At 37.6% G+C, this 27,843-nt stretch overlaps 1 pseudogene; it reads left to right on the top strand.

The window, feature by feature from the left end:
* Positions 1-16,480: 16,480 nt before the first annotated feature.
* Positions 16,481-20,012, top strand: LOC100583199 (annotated as a pseudogene).
* Positions 20,013-27,843: the final 7,831 nt, after the last annotated feature.

Here is a 27,843-nt window from a genome sequence, read left to right as displayed (position 1 = left end):
CTTTATCCCATTTTCTTTTTCCTCCTCTTCCTTCTCCTTCTTCTTTGTCAAATAGAGGATTGAGTTATTATCACTGATCCATATAAAGTCCCTCTCTCATTTATTATACTTTAAGTTTTAAGGTACATGTGCACAATGTGCAGGTTTGTTACATATGTATCCATGTGCCATGTTGGTGTGCTGCACCCATTAACTCATCATTTAGCATTAGGCGTATCTCCTAATGCTGTCCCTCCCCCCTCCCCCCACCCCACAACAGTCCCCAGAGTGTGGTGTTCCCCTTCCTGTGTCCATGTGTTCTCATTGCTCAATTCCCACCTGTGAGTGAGAACATGCGGTGTTTGGTTTTTTGTCCTTGTGATAGTTTACTGAGAATGATGATTTCCATGTCCCTACAAAGGACATGAACTCATCATTTTTATGGCTGCATAATATTCCATGGTGTATATGTGCCACATTTTCTTAATCCAGTCTATCGTTGTTGGACATTTGGGTTGGTTCCAAGTCTTTGCTATTGTGAATAGTGCTGCAATAAACATACGTGTGCATGTGTCTTTATAGCAGCATGATTTATAGTCCTTTGGGTATATACCCAGTAATGGGATGACTGGGTCAAATGGTATTTCTAGTTCTAGATCCCTGAGGAATCACCACACTGTCTTCCACAATGTTTGAACTAGTTTACAGTCCCACCAACAGTGTAAAAGTGTTCCTATTTCTCCACATCCTGTCCAGCACCTGTTGTTTCCTAACTTTTTAATGATGGCCATTCTAACTGGTGTGAGATGGTATCTCATTGTGGTTTTGATTTGCATTTCTCTGATGGGCAGTGATGATGAGCATTTTTTCATGTGTATTTTGGCTGCATAAATGTCTTCTTTTGAGAAGTGTCTGTTCATGTCCGTTGCCCACTTTTTGATGGGGTTGTTTGTTTTTTCTTGTAAATTTGTTTGAGTTCATTGTAGATTCTGGATATTAGCCCTTTGTCAGATGAGTAGGTTGCGAAAATTTTCTCCCGTTTTGTAGGTTGCCTGTTCACTCTGATGGTAGTTTCTTTTGCTGTACAGAAGCTCTTTCATTTAATTAGATCCCATTTGTCAATTTTGGCTTTTGTTGCCATTGCTTTTGGTGTTTTAGACAAATAAATAAATAAATAAATAATAAGATATGCAAAAAAAAAAAAAAAAGAAGACAGTTTGCAGCCGGGTTTAGTGGCTCATGCCTGTAATCCTAGCACTTTGGGAGGCCAAGGCGGTGGATTGTCTGAGCTCAGGAGTTTGAGACCAGCCTGGGGAACACAGTGAAGCCCAGTCTCTACTAAAATACAAAAGAAATTAGCTGGGCGTGGTGGCATGCACCTGCAGTCCCAGCTACTTGGGAGGCTGAGGCAGGATAATTGCTTGAACCCAGAAGGTGGAGGTTGCAGTGAGCCAAGATGGCGCCACTGCACTCCAGCATGGGCAACAGAGCAAGACTCTGTCTCCACACACACAACAACAACAAAAAAAAAAAAAAAAGAAAGAAAGTTTGCTTTCTCTACACTTTTGTTTTAACCATTTCTTCTGAATTTTTACAAATAAGCATAAACTCATGCCTGTAATTCCAGCACTTTAAGAGGCCAAGGCAGGAAGATCACTTGAGGCCAAGAGTTCAAGACCAGCCTGGTTAGCATGGTGAGACTCCCTCTTAAAAACAAAACAAAACAAAATAAGCATAGAGAACTTGTAAACTGTGTGGTAAACACGGCAGAGTCACTAAAGACAAGGAAAGAACACCATTGGGAGAGGAGCTAGCTGCCTGTTAGGTACAGCTGTTTTGAATGTTCCATTATTAAGAAATAAACATTTATTATGTTTAAAGCAGTATACATCTGGGAATTTGGGTCTGTTTATTACAACAGCTGTCATTATACTCATTTGGTCATTAATATATTTTTATGCTCCAAACCATTTATAACTTCTTTAGTGGATGCTTATCACTGAGAGTATTCTATCCACTCACTTTTCATAGTACTCCACACAGTGCTCTTTGCTGGATCTGTTATTTGCTTAAGAGTGATAATTGTGTGGAATAGTTTCAAATTTCTGTTTTTACCAAAGCTAAACAAAGTCTTCTTCATTTCAACTAAAAAGAATAGGCTTTGTGACAGAGTTACCAGGAGCTCCACTTGACATCAGACAAAATGAGCCTTGAACCCTCCATTCATTCATGCATGCTTCATTCTATAAATAGAAATTGAGAATCTCTTGTATGCCAGGTATTCTACTATACTCTGAACTCAAAAAATAAATAAGACATGATTGGGTGTGGTGGCTCATGCTTGTAATCCCAGTGCTTTGGGAGACCAAGATGGGAGAATCACTTGAGTCCAGGAGTTCAATACCAGCCTGAACAACATAGTGAGACCTGTCTCTACAATCAGTCGGTCAATCAGTCAATCAATGTTGCTGGAAATGGTAGTGTCCACCTGTAGTCCCAGATACTTGGGATGCTGAGTGAGAGGATGGCTTGAACCCAGAAAATCGAAGCTGCAGTGAGCTGTGATCATTCCACTGCACTCTATCCTAGATGACAGAGCAAGACTCAGTCTAAAAAAAATAAATTAAATTAAAATTAATTAAAAAATAAGACATGGTCCTTCCCTCAGAGAGCCTAAAACCTAGTATTTAAAGAGCACAATTATAATAGAGAGTTCTGGGGAGCCAGCACTATGAGTTCTCTAGTCAAAATGACTGAGTGTTATTTTTGGCTCCCTGATGTATTCACAGAGTGATTTTAGTAAAGTTATGTCTTTTCTGTGCCTTTTTATTTCATATGTAAAAGGGAGGTAATGTCCCTTTTACATTTTGTGAGGACTGACTGAGATTCTGTAGATTTCTTAGAATAGTTCTTAGTAACTTGCTACATATCAATAAATGTTAGCTTATTATTAAATATTGGGACCAATATACATGCAAGACCAGATCATATAGGGTAGTGCACATCAAACATTAGGTTTTATATGAGTTACCTGGAAATCTTATCAAAGTTCAAATTTTTCTTAGTATGTCTGTAGTAAGACCCGAGATTCTACATTTCTAGCAAGCCCCAGGTGATGCTGAAGCTTCTGGTCTTGAGAGCACATTTTGTGTAGCAAATACAGTGCTGCCCAATAAAACTTTGTGTGATGGTAAAATGTTTATATCTGCTCTTCTAATATGGCATCTTCTAACCACATGTGGTAACTGAAATGTGGCTAGTGCAACAGAGGAACTAATTTTTAAAAAATGTATTTAATGTTAATAAACATAAATTTAATTGGACATATGAGGCTAGTAGCTACTTGTATTCAATCTCACGGTTCCAGACCAGTAGCTTTTAAGACTGGTCACATGTTCAAGCAAGGATCAGTAACCCAGAATAATACTGAAGATTGGGTTACATCATCAACATAATGAAAATATCTCTAGAAAAGTTTGAAACTGGATTGAAGACTACGAGGATAACTATTGTTCTTTAGAGGTTCCATTTACACTCGTTTTGCTTTAATAGTGGACAAGGTTAAAACCGGCTATATTCAATGTCAAACTATATCAGTTCAGCTCAAGGTAATTGAAAACCCAAATTGATGTGGCTTGAACACCACTCATCTCAAATAACAATCATTTTAGAGGCTGACAAGTGATGATGCTTGGTCCAGCTGCTCAGCGGCCAGGTACTGTGTTTTCTTTCCCACATCCCTAGCCTGTTAGCTATTGTCTTTAACCTTCTAAGATTCATGGCCCAAGAACACTGAATATGCTTGTGGTGTACATATTCAAGAGAAGGTTGAGAGGGCCAATCAACCCGCATGTGTACTCTTTTATCATACTACAAATATCTTATTATCTCAGAAGGTTGAAAAAAAAATATTTAGCGGGGTACATCGCCATCCCAAACAACACGAAAATTTTGGTGGCAAGTTAGAAGATAAAATAGATAATGGTTAGGTAGCCAGCAATGTCTGACACACAAACCTAATTATCATTCACATGTGAAGAAAAAGAAATACATTTTTCCAAATAAGCAAAACCTCAGTAAGATACATCAATCATTCATATTCAATATGAATTTAAAATATAAATTCATGAATAATAAAATTATGGCACAAAAGAATTGGCAGTTAGAACTGACTCCATTTGAATGATAATAGATATAAATAAATGAAATTATTATTGTTATTATATTGAATGCAAATGCTAGATTTTGTTGTGAAAAGCCTCATGATATCAAATGATAATCACTATTAATATAATGGGGATAAAATTACAACCAGTTAATATCAGAATATTGGTAGAGTGGTAGGCAGGAGAAATGTAGCTTGCTATTATGTTATGGTGAGAAATGTAGTTTGTGTATTTAAGTAATTATTTTAAAGGAATAAAAGTAAATACAAGTAGAATTTAAACAGATTATGTACCTTCAAGATTACTGCAGGGACTGAGGGGTCTAAGTTCAGAGATCAAGAAAATGAATCCGATTTTTAAAAAATAAATTAAGCAAGACAAAAAGAAATAAAGAAAACATTTAGCAAAATGTTTGAAATAGAATGATAATATGCCAAGTATATCTGTTACAGCAATAAATATAAAAGGAAAATGGCCACTGGAAAAAAACCCAGTTACCCAGTTGAGTTTAAAAATGAAAACTCTATTGTATGTTATATGTAATAATCATATCACACAGAAAATTATTTAAATATGTAGACAATAAAAGAATAAGCAGAGAAATGCCTAGCAAACCTACACACAAAATAAGAAATAATACTAGTAAAATAATTTATAATATATAATAATATATAATATATACTATAATAAAATATTAACTAGGATGAAGCTATTTTATAGTTCTGAGATGACTTTGCAAACATTACAGTAATACTGAAGATTTATGTGTCCTTTAGCATCACACTGAAATATAGATGAAAAACTACTAGAAATACAAGGAACTGTCCTTGCATCCCAGGGATAAACCCCATTTGATCATGGTGGATGATCCTGTTAATGCATTGAATTTAGTTTGCTAGTATTTTGTTGAGAATTTTTGCATCTATATTGAATAAGGATATGGGCCTGTAATTTTCTTTTCTTGTAATGTCCCTGCCTGGCTTTGGTATGAGGGCAATGCTGGTCTCATAAAAAAAAAAAAAAAAAGTTTGAAAATATTCACTCCTCTTTAACCTTTTATGAAAATGATTGAGGAAGATCGATATTAGTTATTCTTTATATGTTTGGTAGAAGTCAGTAATGAAGGCATCACATCCTAGGCTTTTCTTTAATGTGAGACATTTATTAATATTACTAATTCAGTCTCCTTACTTGTCATTGGTCTGTTAGATTTTCCTATGCCTTCATAATTCTGGGTAGGGCATATTTATCTAGGAATTTATCCTTTTCTTCTGGGTTATCCAATTTGTTGGCATATAATTGTACATAGCAGTCTCTTATGATCCTTTGTATTTCTTGGTACAAGCTTTCTCTTTCATTTTTTATTTTATTTATTTGTCTTCCCTCTTGACAACATTTTTAAAGGACCACAGTTCACATTTTCTGCTCTCCACTATCCCATCAAATGCTCTGCCCAGATAAATTCTGTTGAGACTATTTCCAACCTTTTAAGCATTTCAACTATTGTGTATGTTTCTAATGCTATTTACACTTTTACAATTTCAAGTAAAATAGGGAATATTTTCTTTTGTTTGTAGAGTACTAAATAACACTAAGACAACATCTAATGAAGGGATGGAACAATCCTAGCAGGGCACTATTTATCTAAATACATACTTGATTTGTATGTAAACAGTTATTGCTGTGGTCAAAGATGCCTGGGAAATACTGGCATGAACAGATTTCCTTACTGTAGAACCACTTAGAGGTCTGAAAGACTTTAACAGGTGTGGGGAATCCTCAACAGAGGGCTTTTATTGCTTGTCCTCATCACAAAACTTAAAAAATAAATTTTTGAAAAAGCAAGATATTTTTTCCCCCTTAGATTTGCTGTGGACTGGCTTTTCACTGAATAAGTGTTGAAAAATTATATACCAGGAATAAAAAGCCTGGAATACCCGGTGAATTTGTGTCTCAGCTAATTTGGTGTAACTTTAAGAGGACACAAGCAGATAAACAAAAAGAAATAATGTCTTTGGGCAAGAAAAATACTCTTCAGTTCTTCACAGCCTTGACTGCTCTTGTTTACATAATACTCAGCCTTTTCACAAATTTGTTACCTAATTTGCTCTGAAATATGTGAATTTATAATTCTGACTAAAAATAAACATCATGGTTGATTAAAATGAAATACGATGCATGCTATTATCAAATGAAATACATAAAAGAACAGCTCATTATGACCTAATGGGTTTCATCCCAAGAATGTATAGTTCAAAATTGGAAATTGTACTAATAAAATGCATTTGCACTGTGTATATAAGAGAAGAAAATTATTTCAATAGCCCTCAAAAAACTTTTGATAAAATTTAACACCTAAAAAAAACCCTAAATAAACCCATGATTAAAATACAAATAAAAAGATGCATGCCATGGGTTGGGGGGGCCAGGGCCAAGACAGCTGACTAGAAGCAGCAGTTTTGAGGCTTCCACCAAAAAAAAACCATAATAAGCATGTGAAGCCTTCACCGGCAACCAAGGTATCCAGGTTCTCTCATCAAAATTGACTAGAAGGCTGGTGTGACCCACAGAGAGAAGGAAGAACAGTGTAGTGTGGCAACCCACCTGAGAGCAACACAGGGAAGGGGAACCCCCTCCTGACAGCCAAGGGAGGCAGTGACTGAGCACACTACCCAGCCAGGGAAACCGTGCTTTTTCCACGGAACTGTGCAACCCATGGATCAGAAGATCCCACTCACAAACCCACACCAATGGGGCCTGGAATCCCAATCCCAGAATGTCCAGATTCTTACTGACTCTCAGCTGGAATCTGCTTAAGCCTACCAAACTCCCCAGGGGGAGTGGTGACCAGCACCTGCTGCCCCTGTCTGCTGTCTAAGCCTTTTGAGCTCCTTGGGGGAGGGACAGCAGCCAGCACTGGGACTAGCAACTGACTGACACACTAAGCTTCCTGGACAGGGGAAGGGTGGCACCCATTTCTGTAACTCTAGGCTGCACTTTTCCAATGCTGGAGCCAGGGAGGCTGGACTGCTTGGTCCCAAGACTTGTCCCCACAGCTCAACGCACTGGCTGTAGCAGTCTGCAGCCAGAGTGCCTCTTCAGGTCTAACCCTGACCTATCCTTCCTCAGTGGGTGGGGCTTCCCTGAAGGATCTCCAATAACTCCAGCCAGAGGCTCAGAGAGAGAATTCGGATCTCCCTGGGCCTGTGCCCACTGGGGAGGAGTGGCCACAGTCTCCGCAGACCAGCAGACTTAGCCTCTCCTCCTGGTATTTCTGAGAAATCCAGGCAGCCCAGAGGAGTGGGTTTCCCCCCAGCAAAACACACTCTCTTCACCAAGGGACAAGGTGCTTCATTAAATGGGTCCTGCTCTTCATGCCACCCAACTGAGTGAGACCCCCAACAGGGATAGTCAGACACTCTCTACAGGAGCAATCCTACTGGCATTAGATTGGTGCCCCTTGAGGTCAGAGGTCCCAGAAGAAGTAGCAGGTACCCATCTTTGCTGTTCTCTAGCCTCCTTGAGTGACATCTCCAGGCACGGGAGCAAATCAGGTAAATAAGACCTGAAGTGAACCCCCAGCAAACTGCAGCAGCCCTACAGAAGAGGGACCTATTAAAACAACAGACAAGCAGACAGCAACAGCATCAACAACAACAAAAGCCGCCACAAAAACCCCATCCAAGGGTCAGCAGCTTCAAAGACCGAAACTAGACAAACTCGTGAAGACAAGAAAGAATCAGTGAAAAAATGCTGAAAACCCAAAAGGCCAGAGTGCCTGTTCTCCTCCATATGATCACCACGTCTCTTCATCGAGGGCACAGAACTGAACGGAGAATTAGACGAGTTGACAGAAGCAGGCTTCAGAAGATGGGTAATAAAAAACTATGATGAGCTAAAGGAGCATGTACTGACTCAATGCAAAGAAGCTAAGAACATTGATAAAAGGTTAGATGAATTGCTAACCAGAATAACCAGTTTAGAGAGGAACATAAATGATCTGACGGAGCTGAAAAACACAGCATGAGAACTTTGTGAAGCCAAATCGACCAAGTGGAAGAAAGGATATCAGAGTTTGAAAACCACCTCACTGAAAGAAGACATGCAGACAAGAACAGAGAAAAAAAGAATGAAAAGGAATGAACAAAGCCTCCAAGAAATATGGGACTTAATAAAAAGACGGAACCTACCATTGATTGGAGTGCCAGAAAGAGAGAGGGAGAATGGAAACAAGCTGGAAAGCACATTTCAGGATATTAACCAGGAGAACTTCCCCAACCTATCAAGGCAGGCCAACATGCAAATTCAGGAAATACAGAGAACACCATTAAGGTACTCCACGAGGAGATCAACCCCAAGACACATAATCGTCAGATTCTCCAAGGTAGAAATGAAGGAAAACCTGTTAAGGGCAGCCAAAGAGAAAGGCCATGTCACCTACAAAGGGAAGCCCATCAGACGAACAGCAGACCTCTCACCAGAAACTCTACAAGCTGGAAGAGATTGGGGACCAATATTCAACATTCTTAAATCAAATAATTTTCAACCCAGAATCTGAAGTTTGAAGACACTTTGAAAGACACTTTTAAGAAAATGAAAGGCAAGCCACAAACTGGGTGAAAATATTGCCAAATACATATATATCCAGCAAAAGACTTGCATTTAAAATATACAAATAATTCTTACAATCCAGTAAGAAAAACATATTAACTTTGAAAATGGACAGAAGATTTGATGGGCCTTTTGTAAAGTATAATTTTAAAGTGGCTAAGAAAAAAGAAAAGGAGCTCGGTACACAGTAGTTTTTAAAATGCAAGTTAAAAGCGGAATTAGATACTGCTATTCATCTACCAGAATGAGTAAAAGAACTAACGATATCAGATATTGGCAGGAATTTGAAGGAACTGGTATTCTTTTCTGTTGCTGGTGGATTTGTAAAATGATACACCAACTTTACCACACAGTTTGGCAGTGCTTTAGAAAGTCAAACATATAGGTACTATATGATCTTGCAATTCCACTCATGGCCATTTATCTAAAAGAAATGGAAACCTGTGTTCACAAAAAGACTTATGCCTGGACGTTCATAGCAACTTTATTTATAGTAGTCAAATTCTGGGGAAAACCCAAATGTCTATCAACAAGAGTATACCAACTGTTATATATTCATATAGAATTCCTCAGCAATACATAAAGGAACAAACCACTGATACATGCAAAAACATGGGTGAATCTCAAAAACATCATGTTGAGAAAAAAGTCAGAGGCAAAAGAGTACATTCTGTATAATTCCATTCATAAAAAGTTCGGGTTTGGGTAAAACTAATATATAGTGGTAAAAATCAGATAATCAGTTCTTTGGGGATGGTGATTAAGGTGGATTAATTGGAAAGAGCTATGAGAGAACATTGTAGGGTGATGAAAGTATTCGAGATGAGAATTGGGTTAGTGATTACACAGGTGTGTATACATTGGCCTTGGAGTTTCAGTTGGGGGTTAGATGGCAGAAAGGTGGGCCCGACACTGCTGGGAAGATTGTGACTAGAAATAGTGGTTTGTACAAATATAGGTTCCATTGATTTACAGGTAATAGTAGAAAGTGAAGGAATAAATATTGCTGAAGCAAAACATGAAGAATGAGAACAGGGCTCCATGTGAGAAGAAGGGAAAAAAAAAATAAAGCCAGCAAACAAGAAAGAACCAAAGGTCAAGGAATTCTACTTCACAAAGCCAGTAACCTTCTTATCCCCTAGGATGAATCATTGTTTGAAAAATTGAAATTAGAATGCCTTTACTAAGTAACTTAGTAATCAGAACCATATTTGGCATGGAAAAAAGAGCACAGGCCAGAACTCTGTTCTGCTTTTGTGATTCTGTATCATAGTTACAATCATCAGTAATTTGTTTCTGCTATTAGTAGTTACAGCAGAAAAATCAGTGATGGAGACGTCACAGCTGGAGGAACAGGGGGATTCTTTTCCTGATGATTTTCTTCATCTGTCGTGGAAAGGAGGGTACAGAGAAATTCAGAAATAAATGGTGCTTTAAACATGATAAAGCTCTTTTTAAGTGTAGTAAAAAGTTATCTCACACAGGTGTCTCCATGAAGGTCTAATGAGTTCCAGGAGAACAAAGAGAGCGTGCTTCATTCATCTTTGCTGTCCTCTTAATAACTAATATTGAAAACCTACTATGGGCCAGTGTTCTGATAGGTATTCAGCTAAAAAGATGAATAAAATGGTACCAAGTCTTCCATTGCTCCAAGTGTGAAAATCCAAAAACCCATCCAAATATGCCAGGATAATTTTTTACAATGGGAGTAGAGCCAAAACTCTATAAAACATTGAGAAAATATTTCACTGTACAGTCTTCTACACTAGAATTTAGCCAGAATGAAGACCCAAAATGATAAAAACCATTCTCTTCCTTCCTTTTATAGCAAAGAGATATATAAAAGTATTAGATTTGGTGAGATTTTCTTCTTGTTTGTGTAGGTTGGAGAGGATTTCTAGAATTGTGGATGTCACATAAAGTTTCATAAAGCAATTCTCAGTTATTCTATGCTTCAAAATAGAGCATGTAGTCATCACAAACTTAAGTAAATACCAAATTGTTGTTTCAGGAAAGATTTATTACTCTAATTCACTGTAGCTGTTATTGTGACTTGTGATGCATAACAGAGAAGTCTGCAGCCCAGTCCCCGGCAGACCATAATTGTTGCCTGTGCGCCCACAAGGGACATTAACATTAAGAAATAGCTCTGTCCTTCATAACACCTGCTATCATCTAATGATGAACATGCCGAAGCAAAATTTTCCTTTACCAATACAGATTTATGAATTTTCATTGTTTTGAATTTTAATAAAAGATGCTTTTTTCACTGATTTTGAGCAAAATTTGTTCAATACTTTGGAATCTCTTGAATTGATCTTACAAATGAATTGCAGCAAACAACATGCATGCTAATTGATAATGTTGAGAAAATGACAATCAAAATGATTAAGTGAATAAAATAAAATTGTTTCATGTTTTTGTGATTAACATTTGACATATGTCAGTTGAGATATCTGATATATGTCAACAAAACAATCATTAGACTCCTCTTATCAAAGTAATGCCACAAAGTATATCAGGCCATTCTAATTCTGCCAATGTATTCAGTGTGATTTCTAAATATAGAACACTCTATAGAGCACTTGCTATTCAAATCACTATGTAGCTTCCTTTGGTTCTGTATCCAGAGGTCAACACACGGTGGAACAAAGAAACCCAGTTTCTAATTCCAAGCTTCCATTTACTCCCTAGGAAAGTCTATTTAGAACACACAAGTAGACTTTTCCCAAACTATGGCCCTAGCACATGCCCCACCGATTTCATATTTATCCTTGAGAAAGCCACATTATCCGTCTTTGTGATATTGCCTGTGTTAGTAACTGGAGTTCATAACTATTGTCAGTGCATGTGCATTAGTAAAGTAATTTGTTTGTTGCTGTGTGCAGGCAAGTTCAGCTCTTAGGGACGAATATGCTGCAAAGCTGTGTTCTATGGACAAGTATTTCTATTAATATACATTTTTCCAGTAATCCAATATGAAAGAATTAATACTATTTATTTGTATTCATGTTCCCAAACAGACTTGATTTTTTTTTTCTGCTTCTATTTTTATTCAGTAAAATTTATTTTTTTTTATTTTTTTTTTTATTATACTTTAGGGTTTTAGGGTACATGTGCACAATGTGCAGGTTTGTTACATATGTATCCATGTGCCATGTTGATTTCCTGCACCCATTAACTCGTCATTTAGCATTAGGTGTATCTCCTAATGCTGTCCCTCCCCCCTCCCCCCACCACACAACAGTCCCCGGAGTGTGATGTTCCCCTTCCTGTGTCCATGAGTTCTCATTGTTCAATTCCCACCTATGAGAGAGAACATGCGGTGTTTGGTTTTTTGTCCTTGCGATAGTTTACTGAGAATGATGTTTTCCAGTTTCATCCATGTCCCTACAAAGGACACGAACTCATCATTTTTTATGGCTGCATAGTATTCCATGGTGTATATGTGCCACATTTTCTTAATCCAGTCTATCGTTGTTGGACATTTGGGTTGGTTCCAACTCTTTGCTATTGTGAATAGTGCCGCAATAAACATACGTGTGCATGTGTCTTTATAGCAGCATGATTTATAGTCCTTTGGGTATATACCCAGTAATGGGATGGCTGGGTCAAATGGTAATTCTAGTTCTAGATCCCTGAGGAATTGCCACACTGACTTCCACAATGGTTGCAGATGACATGATTGTATATCTAGAAAACCCCATTGTCTCAGCCCAAAATCTCCTTAAGCTGATTAGCAACTTCAGCGAAGTCTCAGGATACAAAATTAATGTACAAAAATCACAAGCATTCTTGTACACCAATAACAGACAAACAAAGAGCCAAATCATGAGTGAACTCCCATTCACAATTGCTTCAAAGAGAATAAAATACCTAGGAATCCAACTTACAAGGGATGTGAAGGACCTCTTCAAGGAGAACTACAAACCACTGCTCAATGAAATAAAAGAGGATACAAACAAATGGAAGAACATTCCATGCTCATGGGTTGGAAGAATCAATATCGTGAAAATGGCCATACTGCCCAAGGTAATTTATAGATTCAATGCCATCCCCATCAAGCTACCAATGACTTTCTTCACAGAATTGGAAAAAACTACTTTAAAGTTCATATGGAACCAAAAAAGAGCCCGCATCGCCAAGTCAATCCTAAGCCAAAAGAACAAAGCTGGAGGCATCACGCTACCTGACTTTAAACTATACTACAAGGCTACAGTAACCAAAACAGCATGGTAATGGTACCACAACAGAGACATAGATCAATGGAACAGAACAGAGCCCTCAGAAATGATGCCGCATAGCTACAACTATCTGATCTTTGACAAAACAAGAAATGGGGAAAGGATTCCCTATTTAATAAATGGTGCTGGGAAAACTGGCTAGCCATATGTAGAAAGCTGCAACTGGATCCCTTCCTTACACCTTATACAAAAATTAATTCAAGATGGATTAAAGACTTAAATGTTAGACCTAAAACCATTAAAATCCTACAAGAAAACTTAGGCAATACCATTCAGGACATAGGCGTGGGCAAGGACTTCATGTCTAAAACACCAAAAGCAATGGCAACAAAAGCCAAAATCGACAAATGGGATCTCATTAAACTAAAGAGCTTCTGCACAGCAAAAGAAACTATCATCAGAATGAACAGGCAACCTACAGAATGGGAGAAAATTTTTGCAACCTACTCATCTGACAAAGGGCTAATATCCAGAATCTACAATGAACTCAAACAAATTTACAAGAAAAAAACAACCCCATCAAAAAGTGGGCAGAGGACATGAACAGACACTTCTCAAAAGAAGACATTTATGCAGCCAGAAAACACATGAAGAAATGCTCATCATCACTGGCCATCAGAGAAATGCAAATCAAAACCACAGTGAGATACCATCTCACACCAATTAGAATGGCCATCATTAAAAAATCAGGAAACAACAGGTGCTGGACAGGATGTGGAGAAATAGGAACACTTTTACACTGTTGGTGGGACTGTAAACTAGTTCAGACTTGATTTTTGTAAGTGATACGGGGTTTAATCACAGTGTAGGAGAAAAACCATCAAGTCTAATGCCAGAAGTCTGAATTCAGCCTCAATTCCACCAATTAGTTATGTGAACTTTCATGAACTGTTAAGCAGTTTGGGCCTCATTTTCTTTATATATAGTAACTAAGTAATACTCTTAACCTTATTATTTCATTATTGCATGTTGGATTTTTTAACTGTAATAAGGTATTTGAAATTTTAGGTACTATTATTACCATTGTTGCTTTCGTTGGTAATAGCAGTGGAAACGATTGATGGCAGAACGCTGGTATTGAATGTTTTGTTTTGTCCAAATAAGACTATGCTGTTAAAAAATCTGAGCCTAGTTCTGTATAGAATATAACACTGAGGTAAATTTGATTTTCATATCAATGTTTCACAATCTTTTTAGGTCTTACCTATAGAATTAACAGTCCAGCCAGCTTGAAATGAAGCTTTTCAGCCTGAGAGAAATCATTATTACTCAAACTAAGGATTTTTTTTTTTTAATCAGGAGTGAGTGTTCTACATTAGTTGCTGGATCTTTTCTCACCTAGGCTGAGAGATTACTGGCAGTGGTGTGAAACAGGTGGAGGAAGTGACATGAGGGAGTAAAGTGGGTGCCCTTGGCTGTGCTTTGAATCAAATGTTCCTCAAAGTCTTTTAAAAAGCAGAGAGGAGCTGGTTTGCAGCTTGAGTTCTCTGCAGAACAAACTCTGAGTTGGAGTTTAACTGGAAGATGTTTATCAAAGTATCCTTTGGATCAATCTCTGTAGAACAGAGAGAAGAAAGCAACATTGAACAGAGCAAGACATTGAGTTGTGATGCAGGCCTTATGAATTTAGGTTAAAAAAAAACTTATGATAAACTTATTATAAAAACACAGATGAGTTTGGGAGCTAAAAAGGTTTTAATACTGACTGCTTTTGCAGTCTCCCCTCTTGTGGCGGATTGGGTACTGGTTAATGATGTGAATTCTGCACTAAAGCCACCTTTCTTTGGCCACCTTCTAGCTGTGTGATTTAGTGAAGACTAGCTTGCTTCTCTGGACTTCAATTTTCTCATCTGTAGAATAAAAGTAACCACCTGCACACATAGAGTGTGCCTCAGAGACCCCACAGAGAAGCTCTGGATCTAGAATGACCCTTCAGAGTGACAAGGATGTGGGCAGAGATGGCCCAGCCTCTGTATACAAGGTGTGGTCTGTCATTTAGAATTGGACTGCCCTGGGAACGGGTCTGACTTTTATTAAAGCAGTTGGCAGCATCCAAGGCAATCGCTGGAGGGGCTGGCAGCTGAAGGCTCTCTACCAATGCACACCCATAGCAGGGGCAACAGGTGTCTTCCTGAGAGGGAGTCTAGGCACAGTGTATGGTCCACAACAAGCCCCTCCGAGCTGAAAACTTTCATAGCTGGAGGGAAGGCAAAGGAGAAGTAAAGGAGTGGGAAAAAAGAAAATGAATGCTTATTTAATATTTGTTATGTTCCACACACTGGACTAGGCACTCTCTTGGTTATCCCATTTAATTCTTAGAACTCTCTATGTGTGCAGGTGGTTACTTTTATTCTACAGATGAGAAAATTGAAGTACAGAAAGCAAGTTAGTCTTCACTAAATCACACAGCTAGAAGGTGGCCAAAGAAGGTGACTTTAGTGCAGAATTCACATCATTAACCAGTACCCAATCCTGCCACAAGAGGGGAGACTGCAAAAGCAGTCAGTATTCAAATCTTAATAGGATTAGCTCCCAAACTCATCTGTGTTCTTTTATCATAATATAACCTAATGCCCTATCTGATCTATTTGACATGAAGATTATCGTTGAATATTGAACAAATGTTTAATGGCCATCCAGCTCAACACGCATTTTAGAGTAGCTTTAGTGTTTTGTTTTTTGTTGTTGTTGTTGTTGCTTTTGTCTGTCTGTTTACAGTGCAGAGAATTTCTAAAAATGTTAAAACACTTATCAGCGAAGTGTTATATTGTGTTACAAATCAGGATAAATACCTTGGTTTTTTGAGTAATTCAAGCAAAATCTAATGGAAAAATGATGGAGAAGAGAGTTCATTCAAGTACTCCCAGTCCAAAAGCCAATTAACATTGTTATCCTGATATTATTCACTGTTTAATACAGCAGAACAGTTTTATACTTCTGAGTGAAGTTATGTTTTGTGAAATGAAAAAGATTCTTATCAGTTAAATCAAATGAGTTCCAAATTGCAAGCTGCTGATATGATGGCTTTCATAATATGTCTTCAATAACACAAGGAAATAGAGGCAAATATTTCCATGTGAAAATTGCAGTAATGTTCAGCAACTTGTAATAATTAACTCTCTCAAAAGCTGGTGCAATGCCAGATAAATTATTTCAAAACCACACTTTCTTTTTTCATTTATTTAAACTTATCATTTATCATGTTAATAAAGCTTTTTCACTGAGCCTGTTCTTTAAAACACTAAAACAAAGATAATTAACCCAAATTTTCCAAATGATAGATTTTAAAACATGTCCTGAAAACAAACAAAAATAAAAATAAAAGCATCTCTTCAAGATTTTAGTAAGAAAAAAAAAAGAATGTTCTCAATATTTCTACAGCAATTCTACAAACTTAGAAATAGGACAAAACTAGCACATTATCTAGGTAATAAAATGTAGCATCTTTACATTCATTGCATGAAATAGTGACATGCATTGATGTACAAAACACATGTGTTTCAAGGTAAGTCAACTCTGATTAATGAAAATGTAACTGAACTTGAAATTCAAAGTTAAGGGCTCTATGCCAAGCTATGCCACTTACTAGTTATATGACCTGACTGGATAAGCCATCTCTCTAAACTCTAGGCTTTTTATTTTTAAAATGAGAATATAAAATAACTAATTCTCGTGGTGTTGGTAGAATAAATTTAGGCAATATATGTAAAATACACTTTATAAACATTCAACATTAAATCCTAATGCCTGTGTGTGACATCATGATTCATTTCCATCCATGGTTCCTAGTTCATAACTTCCATAATAATTGTCACAGTCTTGGTTATAATGTTGGAGAACTTTAGGGCTCAGAAGCAAGCCTGAGGAAATAAAAGCTTTCTCTCTGAACTTCTGTCCTCCTTTTACCTGCCCGAGATAGGACTGTAATCCAATTATAGGTCATAAAACCCTCATTCTAGAGAGGGTCCTGCCCCCTACTCCAGAGGAAGGAATGCTGCACAGAGAGATCAAGAAGGATCTGAATGGACAAGGCTTGCTGAGTTTAGACCACATCCTTCTTGTCCAATCACATTTTGACACGGTTGTCCATGTTTTAATCATCAACAACCAATGAAGTCTCCATAAAAGGCCCAAAGGATGGAGTTCCAGGAGCTTCTGGAGAGCTGAACACATTGAGCATGACAGGAAGGTGAAAAACTCTTTCACATGCCAGGAGGTTGGTGCACCCCAACTCTACAGCGACAGAAGCTGCTGCACTTAGAAATCCTCCCAGACCTCACCCCATGTAACTCTTCATCTGGCTGTTTATTTGTATCCTGTAAAATATGCTTGATAGTAAGCCAGTAAATATGATTCCCTGTGTTCTGTGAGCTGCTCTAACAAATAGATAAATCTCAAAGATGGGATCGTGGGAGCACCAACTTGAAGCCAATTGGTCAGAAGTTCCAGAGGCCTGGAATTGCGACTTCAGGGAAAGAGAGGATGATCTTTTGGTATTGAGTATTAACCTGTGGGATCTGACACTATCTCTGGGTAGATAGTGTTGGTACTGAATAGGAGGACACCCAGCTGGTGTCCACTGCTTGTTGTATGGTTAAAAACCCCTCACTTTTGGTCAGAGAAGTCTTCTTCTGTGTTGATTATTATTGTGGTAGTGTGAGAGCAGAAGAAAAACCCATTTAAGAGAGTGCTTCCCAAAGCACTGTGTATACAGTAAACTGTGGTCCAATGGGAAAATACAAATTAATATAGCCAATAACAGTGTATGAGAAGCTCTTTCTCCCAAAACTCTTGCCAACACAGTACATAGCCAAAAATCATTTCTTTTTTATTTGTTAAAAGTGTGACATATATTGTTTTAATTCATGTTTCAAAAATTTTGACTGAAATTGGACAACTTTATACACCTTTAAAATATATTTCTGTTATTAACTGCCTGCTCTTCACTTTGCTGGATCGATGTATTTTACATATTAATTTATAAGAGCTCTTTAAAAAATAAGGACATTAATATATTTAGTATGTCTGACAAATATTTTAGCCATTTTTTTCTCTTCTCATTTGACATTATTATTATCATGTAATTATTTTATGTTTTATGGAGTCAAGCTTTCTTTTTTTTATTTTTTATTATTATACTTTAGGTTTTAGGGTACATGTGCACAATGTGCAGGTTTGTTACATATGTATCCATGTGCCATGTTGTTTTGCTGCACCCATTAACTCGTCATTTGGCATTAGGTATATCTCCTAATGCTGTCCCTCCCCCCTTCCCCCACCCCACAACAGTCCCCGGAGTGTGATGTTCCCCTTCCTGTGTCCATGAGTTCTTATTGTTCAATTCCCACCTATGAGTGAGAACATGTGGTGTTTGGTTTTTTGTCCTTGCGATAGTTTACTGAGAATGATGTTTTCCAGTTTCATCCATGTCCCTACAAAGGACATGAACTCATCATTTTTTATGGCTGCATAGTATTCCATGGTGTATATGTGCCACATTTTCTTAATCCAGTCTATCGTTGTTGGACATTTGGTTGATTCCAAGTCTTTGCTATTGTGAATAGTGCCGCAATAAACATACGTGTGCACGTGTCTTTATAGCAGCATGATTTATAGTCCTTTGGGTATATACCCAGTAATGGGATGGCTGGGTCAAATGGTATTTCTAGTTCTAGATCCCTGAGGAATCGCCACACTGACTTCCACAATGGTTGAACTAGTTTACAGTCCCACCAACAGTGTAAAAGTGTTCCTATTTCTCCACATCCTCTATGGAATCAAGCTTTCTTTATGACATTAAGCTTTCAACTATTAGAAACAATTTCTCTTATTCTGTTTTTACAAAATATGTTCTACATTTTTGTCTAGTACTTTTATTGTTCCCCTTTTTAAACTTATATTATTGACAATATCAAGGATTGGCAAAGATTTTAAGAAACTGATCTGCTCACATATTTCTGGTAGATTTATAAAATGATACATCAACTTAGTAACACAGTCTGACAGTGCCTTAAAAGTGAAACACATACTTTCTAAGTGATCTAAAATTCCACTCCTGGTCATTTACCCAAGATAAATGAAAGCCTGTGTTCACAAAAAGACTTATGCATGGATGTTCATAGCAGTTTTGTTCATAATAGCCAAATCCTGGAAACAACCTAAATATCTATCAGCTAGAGAATGGGCTTTTTTGTGCTACCCAGAAAGGGGTCCATATGGCATTGTTCTAGATTCCTGTTGTAACTTAAAGGGAAATTTTTACCCTTTTACCGTGTACAGAGCCCTTGATATCCTGCAAATGGAGGAGGAAGATGTCCTTAAGTTCCTTGCAGCAGGAACCCACTTAGGTGGCACCAACCTTGACTTCCAAATGAAACAGTACATTTATAAAAAAGAAATGGGATGGCGTCTACATCATAAATCTGAAGAGGGCCTGGGAGAAGCTTCTGTTGGCAGCTTGTGCCATTGTTGCCATTGAAAACCCTGCTGATGTCCACGTCATATCCTCCAAGAATACTGGCCAGAGGGCCATGCTGAAGTTTGCTGCTGCCACTGGAGCCACTCCAATTGCTGGCCGCTTCACTCCTGGAATCTTCACTAACCAGATCCAGGCAGCCTTCCAGGAGCCACGGCATCTTTTGGTTACTGATTCCAGGGCTGACCACTGCCTCTCACAGAGGCATCTTATGTTAACTTACATACCATTGCTCCATGTAACACAGATTCTCCGCTGTGCTATGTGGACATTGCCATCCCATGCAAGAAGGGAGCTCACTCAGTGGGTTTGATGTGGTGGGTGCTGGCCTGGGAACTTCTGCACATGTGTGGCACCATTTCCTGTGAACACCTGTGGGAGGGGATGCCTGATCACTTCTTCTACAGAGATCCTGAAGAGACAGAAAAAGAAGAGCAGGCTGCTGCTGAAAAGGCTCTGACCAAGGAGGAATTTCAGGGTGAATGGGCTTCTCCATCTCCTGAGTTCACCGCTACTCAGCCTGAAGTTGCAGACTGATATGAAGGCATGCAGGTGCCCTCTGTGCCTATTCAGCAGTTTCCTTCTGAAGCCTGGAGTGCTCAGCCTGCCACAGAAAACTGACGTGTGGCTCCCACTGCTTGGGCCACTGAATAGGTAGGAGCAACCACTGAATGGTCTTAAGCTGTTCTTGCACCGGCTCTTAAGCAATATGGGAATAAACATTAATTTCTTTAAAAAAGAGAGAGAGAGAGAGAATGGATATGCAAACTGTGATACATTCACACAATGGAATTACTCAGCAGTATAAAGGAACAAAACACTGTTACATGCAAGAACATGGGTGAATCTCAAAAACATGAGAGAAAAAAAACACAGAGGAGTACCTCCTGTATAGTCCCATTTATATGAAATTCTGGGTTGGGTAAAAACTAATATACAGTGGTAAAAATCTGACTTCTGTTGACACCCAAGATAAAGGAATTATATTTTCAATACAAGATAAAATGTATTTCACAAAAAGTGTTATGTTTTCATACCTGCTGGCGTAGCTGCAGCGATGGTTTCACAAACTTCCTTTTTTAAAATTAAATTTAATTTTTTTAAACAATCGTTTTTACACTGGATTCACTTACCTTGAAACGGTGGACAACTGCAGCTGTTGACCTCAATCTATGGTACAGCCTTTCTGTCTCACCAATGGTCACCAAAAACTCTAGAGAGAATACAGAAAACAGCCACTTAAAAACTGAAGTAAGCCCAATGGGAAGGGAGTAAAATCTCGAAAACCAACTGGTATCATGGGGAATTTCCTGAATTCTTGTTTCCTCTTTTATCTTCTGGCTATGATGTGAGGGCAGGTGGAGTCCTAGAACTGTGCAGCCAGCATACAGAGTAAAAATGGGAATAAATACCTCACATCAAGCAAAAATAAACAGCATGGCAGACATCTAAATATAAAGTACACTTAGCCCTTGAATAATACTGGTTTGAACTGTGCTGGTCCCCTAATATGTGGATATTTTTTAATAAATATATTGAAATTTGTTTTCAAGATTTGCAATAATTTGAGAAAACTCACCATGTAGCCCAGAAATATAAAAAAAGTGATATAAAAGGTATGTTATCAATGCATAAAATAGATGTAGGTACTAGCCTATTTTATTTACCATAAAATATTTTCAACTCCACGATAAAAAGTTAAAATGTATCAAAATTTACACAAGCACAGACCATATATGGCACTATTTGCTGTTGAGAGAAATGTAAACATAAAAATGCAGTATTCAACTATAACTGGATAAAATTACAGCACATACCATACTACTGTAATAATTTTATAGCTACCTCCTTTTGCTATCACAGTAAGCTCTAGTGTTGCGAGTATCCACTTAAAATGCTGTGTGATGCTAGTCATCTCCACATGAGCAGTTTGTCTCTCTAATAAACTGTGTATCACACTAAAAAGTGATCTGTTGTGGTTCTTGTGTATTTTTCATGTTTACTGCAATATCGTAAACCTTGAATAACACCATGGGACCTATACAGAGTGTCACTAGTGATGCTAAAAGTGCTCCCAAGAAGCAGAGGAAAGTTGTAATATTACAAGAAAAAGCTGAATTGCTTGATATGTACCATAGATTGAGGTCAACAGCTGCTGTTGTCCACCATTTCAAGGTAAGTGAATCCAGTGTAAAAACGATTGTTTAAAAAATTTAAATTTAATTTTAAAAAAGGAAGTTTGAGAAACCATCGCTGCAGCTATGCCAGCAGGTATGAAAACATAACACTTTTTGTGAAATACATTTTATCTTGTATTGAAAATATAGCTTTTATGTGGGTGCAGGATTGTTATAAGGCATACCTATAAACTCTAATATGGTTCAAGAGAAAGTGAAGTCATTATATGACTACTTAAAACAAAAGGAAGATGAAGGATCTCAAGCTGTAGAATTGAATGCCAGTGAAGGGTGGTTTGATAATTTTAGAAAGAGGTTTGGCTTTTAAAATGTCAAAATAAAAGCAGAAGAAGCTACTAATGACCAAGAGGCAGCAGGGAGTTTCCAGATGCCATTAAGAAAATCATTGAGGAGAAAGGATGTCTGCCTGAGCAGGTTTTCAATGCAGATGAAAGATAATGCTCTGTTCTATGGGGAAAAAAAATGCCACAAAGGACATTTATTAGCAAGGAAGAGGAGTGAGACCAGGACTTCAGGCAGGAAAGGACAGGCTAACTGTACTGTTTTGTGCAAATGCAGTCAGGTTCATGACCAGGATTGTCCTTATCTTATATATATAGCTGCTAACCCCCAAGCCTTGAAGGGAGAAAATAAACACTGGGCAACAGGAACACTTCTTCTGGATGGGTTACATCGATGCTTTGTCCCTGAAGTCAGGATGTGCCTTGCCAGTAGGGGACTGCCTTTTAAGTTCTTATTTGGCAAAAATACCAATAAATTGATAATGAACAACGCCCCCGGACACCCAGAGTGTCATGAGTTCAACACCAAAGACGTCAACTGTTCTACTTGCCCCCAAACACAACGTTATCTAATTCAGCCTCTAGATCAGGAGGTCATAAGGACCTTTAAGGCTCATTACACACAGTATTTTATGGAAATGATTGTCAATGCTATGGAACAGAATCCTGACAGAATATCATGAAAATTGTGAAGAATTACACCAGTCAAGATGCCATCATCTTTATGGAAAAAGTTGTAAAAGCCCATTAAGCCCAAAACAATAAATTCCTCCTGGAGAAAACTGTACCCAGATGTTGTACATTACTTAACAGGATATGCAACAGAGCCAATCAAAGAATCATGTAAGAGATTGTGGATGTGGGAAAAATGATGGTGGGTGGAGAGGCGACAAAGGGTTGTCATACATGAATCTTGGAGCTAATAGATAACCATACCAGAGGAATTAACAGAAGATGATTTGGTGAAGATGAGCACTTCAGAACCAGTGCCAGAGGATGAGGAAGAAGACATAGAAGAAGCAGTGCCAGAAAACAAATTCATATCAGATAATCCAGAAGATAGGTTTGAATTACTCAGCACTACTTTTTATTTCTTATATGATATTGAAAACTACATATTTTTAGAGAAATTTTAAAAAAACAAGTCAATTAGAAATTACAGTGTAGTTCCATAAAATTATACTGAGTATGCCTGCCTCTCTTGCCCCCCCTTCTACCCCCCCCAGTTCTTTGGCCTCTGCCACCTGTGATACAGCAAGACCAACTTCTCCTCTTCCTTATCCTCCTCCTCAACATACTCAACATGAAGACGATGAGGACAAAGACCTTTATGATGATCCACTTCCACTTAATGAATAGTATATTTTCTCTTTCTTATGATACATTTTTTTTAATTTTAATTTTTATTTTTATTTTTTTTGAGACAGAGTCTTGCTCTTTCACCCAGGCCGGAGTGCAGTGGCGCTATCTCAGCTCACTGCAAGCTCTGCCTCCCGGGTTCATGCCATTCTCCTGCCCCAGCCTCCCGAGTAGCTGGGACTACAGGCACCCGCCACCATGCCCAGCTAATTTTTTGTATTTTTAGTAGAGATGGGGTTTCACCATGTTAGCCAGGATTGTGTCGATCTCCTGACCTCGTGATCCACCCACCTCGGCCTCCCGAAGTGTCTTATGATATTCTTAATGGCATTGTCTTTTCTCTAGCTCACTTTATTATAAGAATACAAAATATATAATACATATAGCATACAAAATATGTGCTAATCAACTGTTTATGTTATCATTAAGTCTTCTGGTCAACCAAAGGCTATTGACAGTTAAGGTTTGGGGGAATCAAATGTTATACACAGATTTTTGATGTGTGGAGGTTGGTGTCCATAAACCCCACATCATTCAACTCTACAAATTTTAAAAATACATCTCAATATATAATCTTTATGACCTTGGGCAAGACAAAAATTTGAGCTCTAATGAGCAAACTCATTCAAAATCAATGGAATGATTCATAAAATGAATAAATTGGATTTCATCACAATTAAAAAACTCTGCTCTTTGAAGAGTTTTAAGAACTTTAAAAATACATTAATTTTTAAGCCAGATTGGAAGAAAATATTTCTGAATTAAGTAGCTAGTAGAGGACATGTGTTGAGAATATGTAAGTGACTCCCAAAATTAATAATAAGAAAACTTAAAACCCAATTAAAAACTGGGAACAATTTGAGCAGACATTTTACCAAAGAAAATGCATGAATGGCTAATAAGCACGTGAAAAGGAGTTTAACATTTGTCATTAAGGAAATGCAGCTCAAAAACACAATGAGATATCACTACATACCTCTTACAATGGAAATAAAAACACCAAAGAATACCAAATTCTAGTGATGATGCATGGCTACTGGTGCTCTCATACATTGCTGGTGGGAATGCAAGATACTACAGTCACTTTTGAAAACAGTTTTACACTCTTATAAATTAAATACATCCTTATTATATGACTCAGCAATCCTACTCCCAGATATTGGTCCAAGAGCAAAAAAAAAAAAGAATCACACCAGGAAAACCATACGTAAATGTTTATAGTAGCTTTATAGCACAATCATAACAAACTTCAAACAGCCCAAAGGTTCTTTAGCTGCCAGATTGATAAACAGATGATGGTACATTCATTCATACAATAGAATACTATTCAGCCACATAAAAGAATACATTATTTATAACTCACAACAGGAATGAATCTCAAGTACATTACATTCAATCAAAGAGTTTGGACTCATAAGGTTACATACTGTGTGATTCTATCTACATCACATTCTGCAACAGCCAAAACTATATCAATGAAGAAGAGATCATTGGTTATCAGGAGTTAGCAATGGGGAAAGTGGCTACAAAGGGCAGCCTGAAGGAATTGGGAGGATAATAAAATTTGTTGATTGTGATGTTGGGTGAATATGGGCTTACATGACTCCGCATTAATCAAAGCTCATTGAACAATACACCACAAAGTAATTATTTTGGTATAGATTAATAAGCTAGTTCTCCAAGTTAATTTCTTCCCCTATGACTATCAAATCTCAAAAAGAACAAATGATCTGGGCATGGTGGCTTATGCCTGTAATCCCAAGACTTTGAAAGGCGGAGACAGGTGGATCACTTGAGGTCAGGAGTTCAAGACCAGCCTGGCCAACAAGGTGAAAGCCTGTTCCTACTAAAAATACAAAAAAGCCGGGCATGGTGGCACACTCCTGTAATCTCAGCTACTTGGGAGGCTGAGGCAGGAGAATCAATTGAGCCCAGGAGGCAGAGGTTGAAGTGAGCTGAGATCGTGCAACTGCCCTCCAGTCGGGGCAACAGAGTGAGACCCTGTCTCAAAAAAAAAATCATAAATGAAATATGTGTAAATTCTTCAAACATAAATTTAGAAAAAAAGTTAATTATCTTACATACTATGTACTACAGTTTTAAGCAACGCTTGTATTTCTTTTTAATGAGACGAGGTCTCACTCTGTCACCTAGGCTGATAACAGCTCACTATAACCTCAAACTCTGGGGATCAAGCAATCCTCCCACCTCAGCCTCCCAAAATGCTGGGATTACAAGTGTGAGCCACTGTGTCCACATATAGAATGCATTTTTTACCTATATATGTCCTTTTATGTTTTCGATTTTGGAATAAAATGTTTTTCAAACATGTCATTGACTGAGCTAAGGGATGCTTAGATAGCTGGTAGAACATTTCTGGATTTCTGGGGTGTGTCTGTGAGGGTGTTTCTGGAAGAGACTAGTATTTGAATCAGTAGACTGTCAAAAAGATCACTCTCACTTTACTGGCATCATTCAATCTCTTGAGGTTCTAAATAGAACAAAAAGGAGGAGGAAGGGCAAATTTGCTCTACTTTTTTGAGCTGGGACATTCATCTTCTCCTACCCTTTGACATTGGAGATCCTTATTCTCAGGCCTTCGGACTCCAATAGTGCATCCCTCCCACCCTTGTTCTCAGAGCTTCTCCCTTGGACCTGGAGTTACACCAAAAGGATATGAATCTATTTATATAACACACATACACACACACACACACACACATAACCTGAATTATGTGTGTTTATATATATATATTTTTTTCTATTAGTTCGATTTCTCTGGAGAACCCTAACTAATATAAAACAGTCTCAGGGCTCAAAGCAAATAAATCATTATGAAATAGAGAAATGAATAGTAAGATGTAAAATTGTACATATGTGTATGTGTATGAATCACATATATTATTAAAAAGTTCTTGTTAACTTTTTAGATTGGCATATTAAGAGCAGGGGGAATAGTCACTGAAGAACATAAGATCGATATAGCTTGTATATTTCTCCCCACCCAAATCTCATGTTGAACTCTAATCCCATTGTTGAAGGTGGGGCCTAGTGGGAAATGTTTGAATTATGAGGATGGATTTCTCATGAATGGTTTAGCACCATCTCGTTTGTGCTCTTCTCATGATAGTGAATTCTTGTGAGATCTGGTAATTTCAAAGTGTACAGTGTGCCCCCTTTGCTCCCACTCTGCCTTATGAGACACCTGTGCTCCCTTCACTTACCACCATGACTGGAAGCTGCCTCAGGCCTCCCCAGAAGCAGATGCCATTATGCTTCCTGTACAGCCTGCAGAACCATGAGCCAGTTAAACCTCTTTTCTTATAAATTACCTAGTCTTGGGTATTTACAGCAATGCAAGAACAGCCTAGTACATATACTGAGTTTGAGAGTATATATTATGTATATAAATATGTACCATTTACTTCTTGGGCAATACTTCTTGACATTAAGAGAGTACCTTGGTTATGAATCAGAAGGGTCTGGTATGACATGAGGAAGACTGACAATAAAGTCTACCCTGAGAACAGGGCATTACCATTTCTTAGATGTTCAGGGCTATCCAAAGCAAAATAGTAGGATAATTTCTATGTTTTGTGTAGTCCTTGGCATATTACTACATTGTGGAAATATGAAAATGTTTTGTAGTAATGTAGTTTATCCATCCCAAGTGGATTATTTTAAATTTCTCTGTTTATAAGAGGATCTTAAAACTGACTTTATTTGCAAAAATTTGTAGAAAAATAAAGCCAGATCTTTTCTTATGTTGGAGAAAACTCCGATTGTCATTGAAAAGATGACCCTACTTAATACACAGTGTTCCAATCGGCTCAAACAGGCTCTCAGAAAGGTAACTTTGGGTCAGGAATTTAAAAAAATGTCACGTCATTTATATTAGTGCTCTTCTTTTTAGAAGAACTTACTGGCATGTCTTCTCATTCTTTGCTGTAGGTGAGGTTTAATATTTAGAATTTCAAGATATAACTATGCCATAGTATGTATATAGGTATATATATAGCATCATACACTTTATATATACACACATATATATAGCATCATACACTTTACAAAATATAAAGATTAGTTTTTCAACACCCAAATCCCGTGTAAAATACATACTGCACTGAACACTCAAGGAATTAATTGTTGGGTAATTAAATTCTCAGTTCCTTTATTTTCCATCCAGGACTCTTTCTCCCCATTTAGTTTGCAATTTCTAATATATTATGAACTAGGAAATTAGAAAGCAAAGCTTAATAAAATTTTTGATAAAATAAGAATAGATAGTCTCTGAATGCTGATCTAAACGAACTATTCTATAAGTGAAACACACATGTATTTAAGACATCTATTTTCTGTGCAGAGGAATTTCAGCACTATTTTCAGATTCCCTGGATAGGTTCTTTGTGGTTTTACCCTGCTAGAGGACAAACAAAATTTGTGCTTGTATATTTGATTGTAAACTATTGTTTAGCATTTTGTTCCCCTTAAAGTCATTTTTTCCAGCATATAAAAAAATTAACTTTGTGG

Source organism: Nomascus leucogenys, chromosome 22a, assembly GCF_006542625.1.
Source record: "Nomascus leucogenys isolate Asia chromosome 22a, Asia_NLE_v1, whole genome shotgun sequence".
Lineage (NCBI taxonomy): Eukaryota > Metazoa > Chordata > Mammalia > Primates > Hylobatidae > Nomascus > Nomascus leucogenys.
The sequence above is the reverse complement of the archived record's forward strand: the minus strand, read 5'-3'. Positions and strand labels throughout refer to the sequence as shown.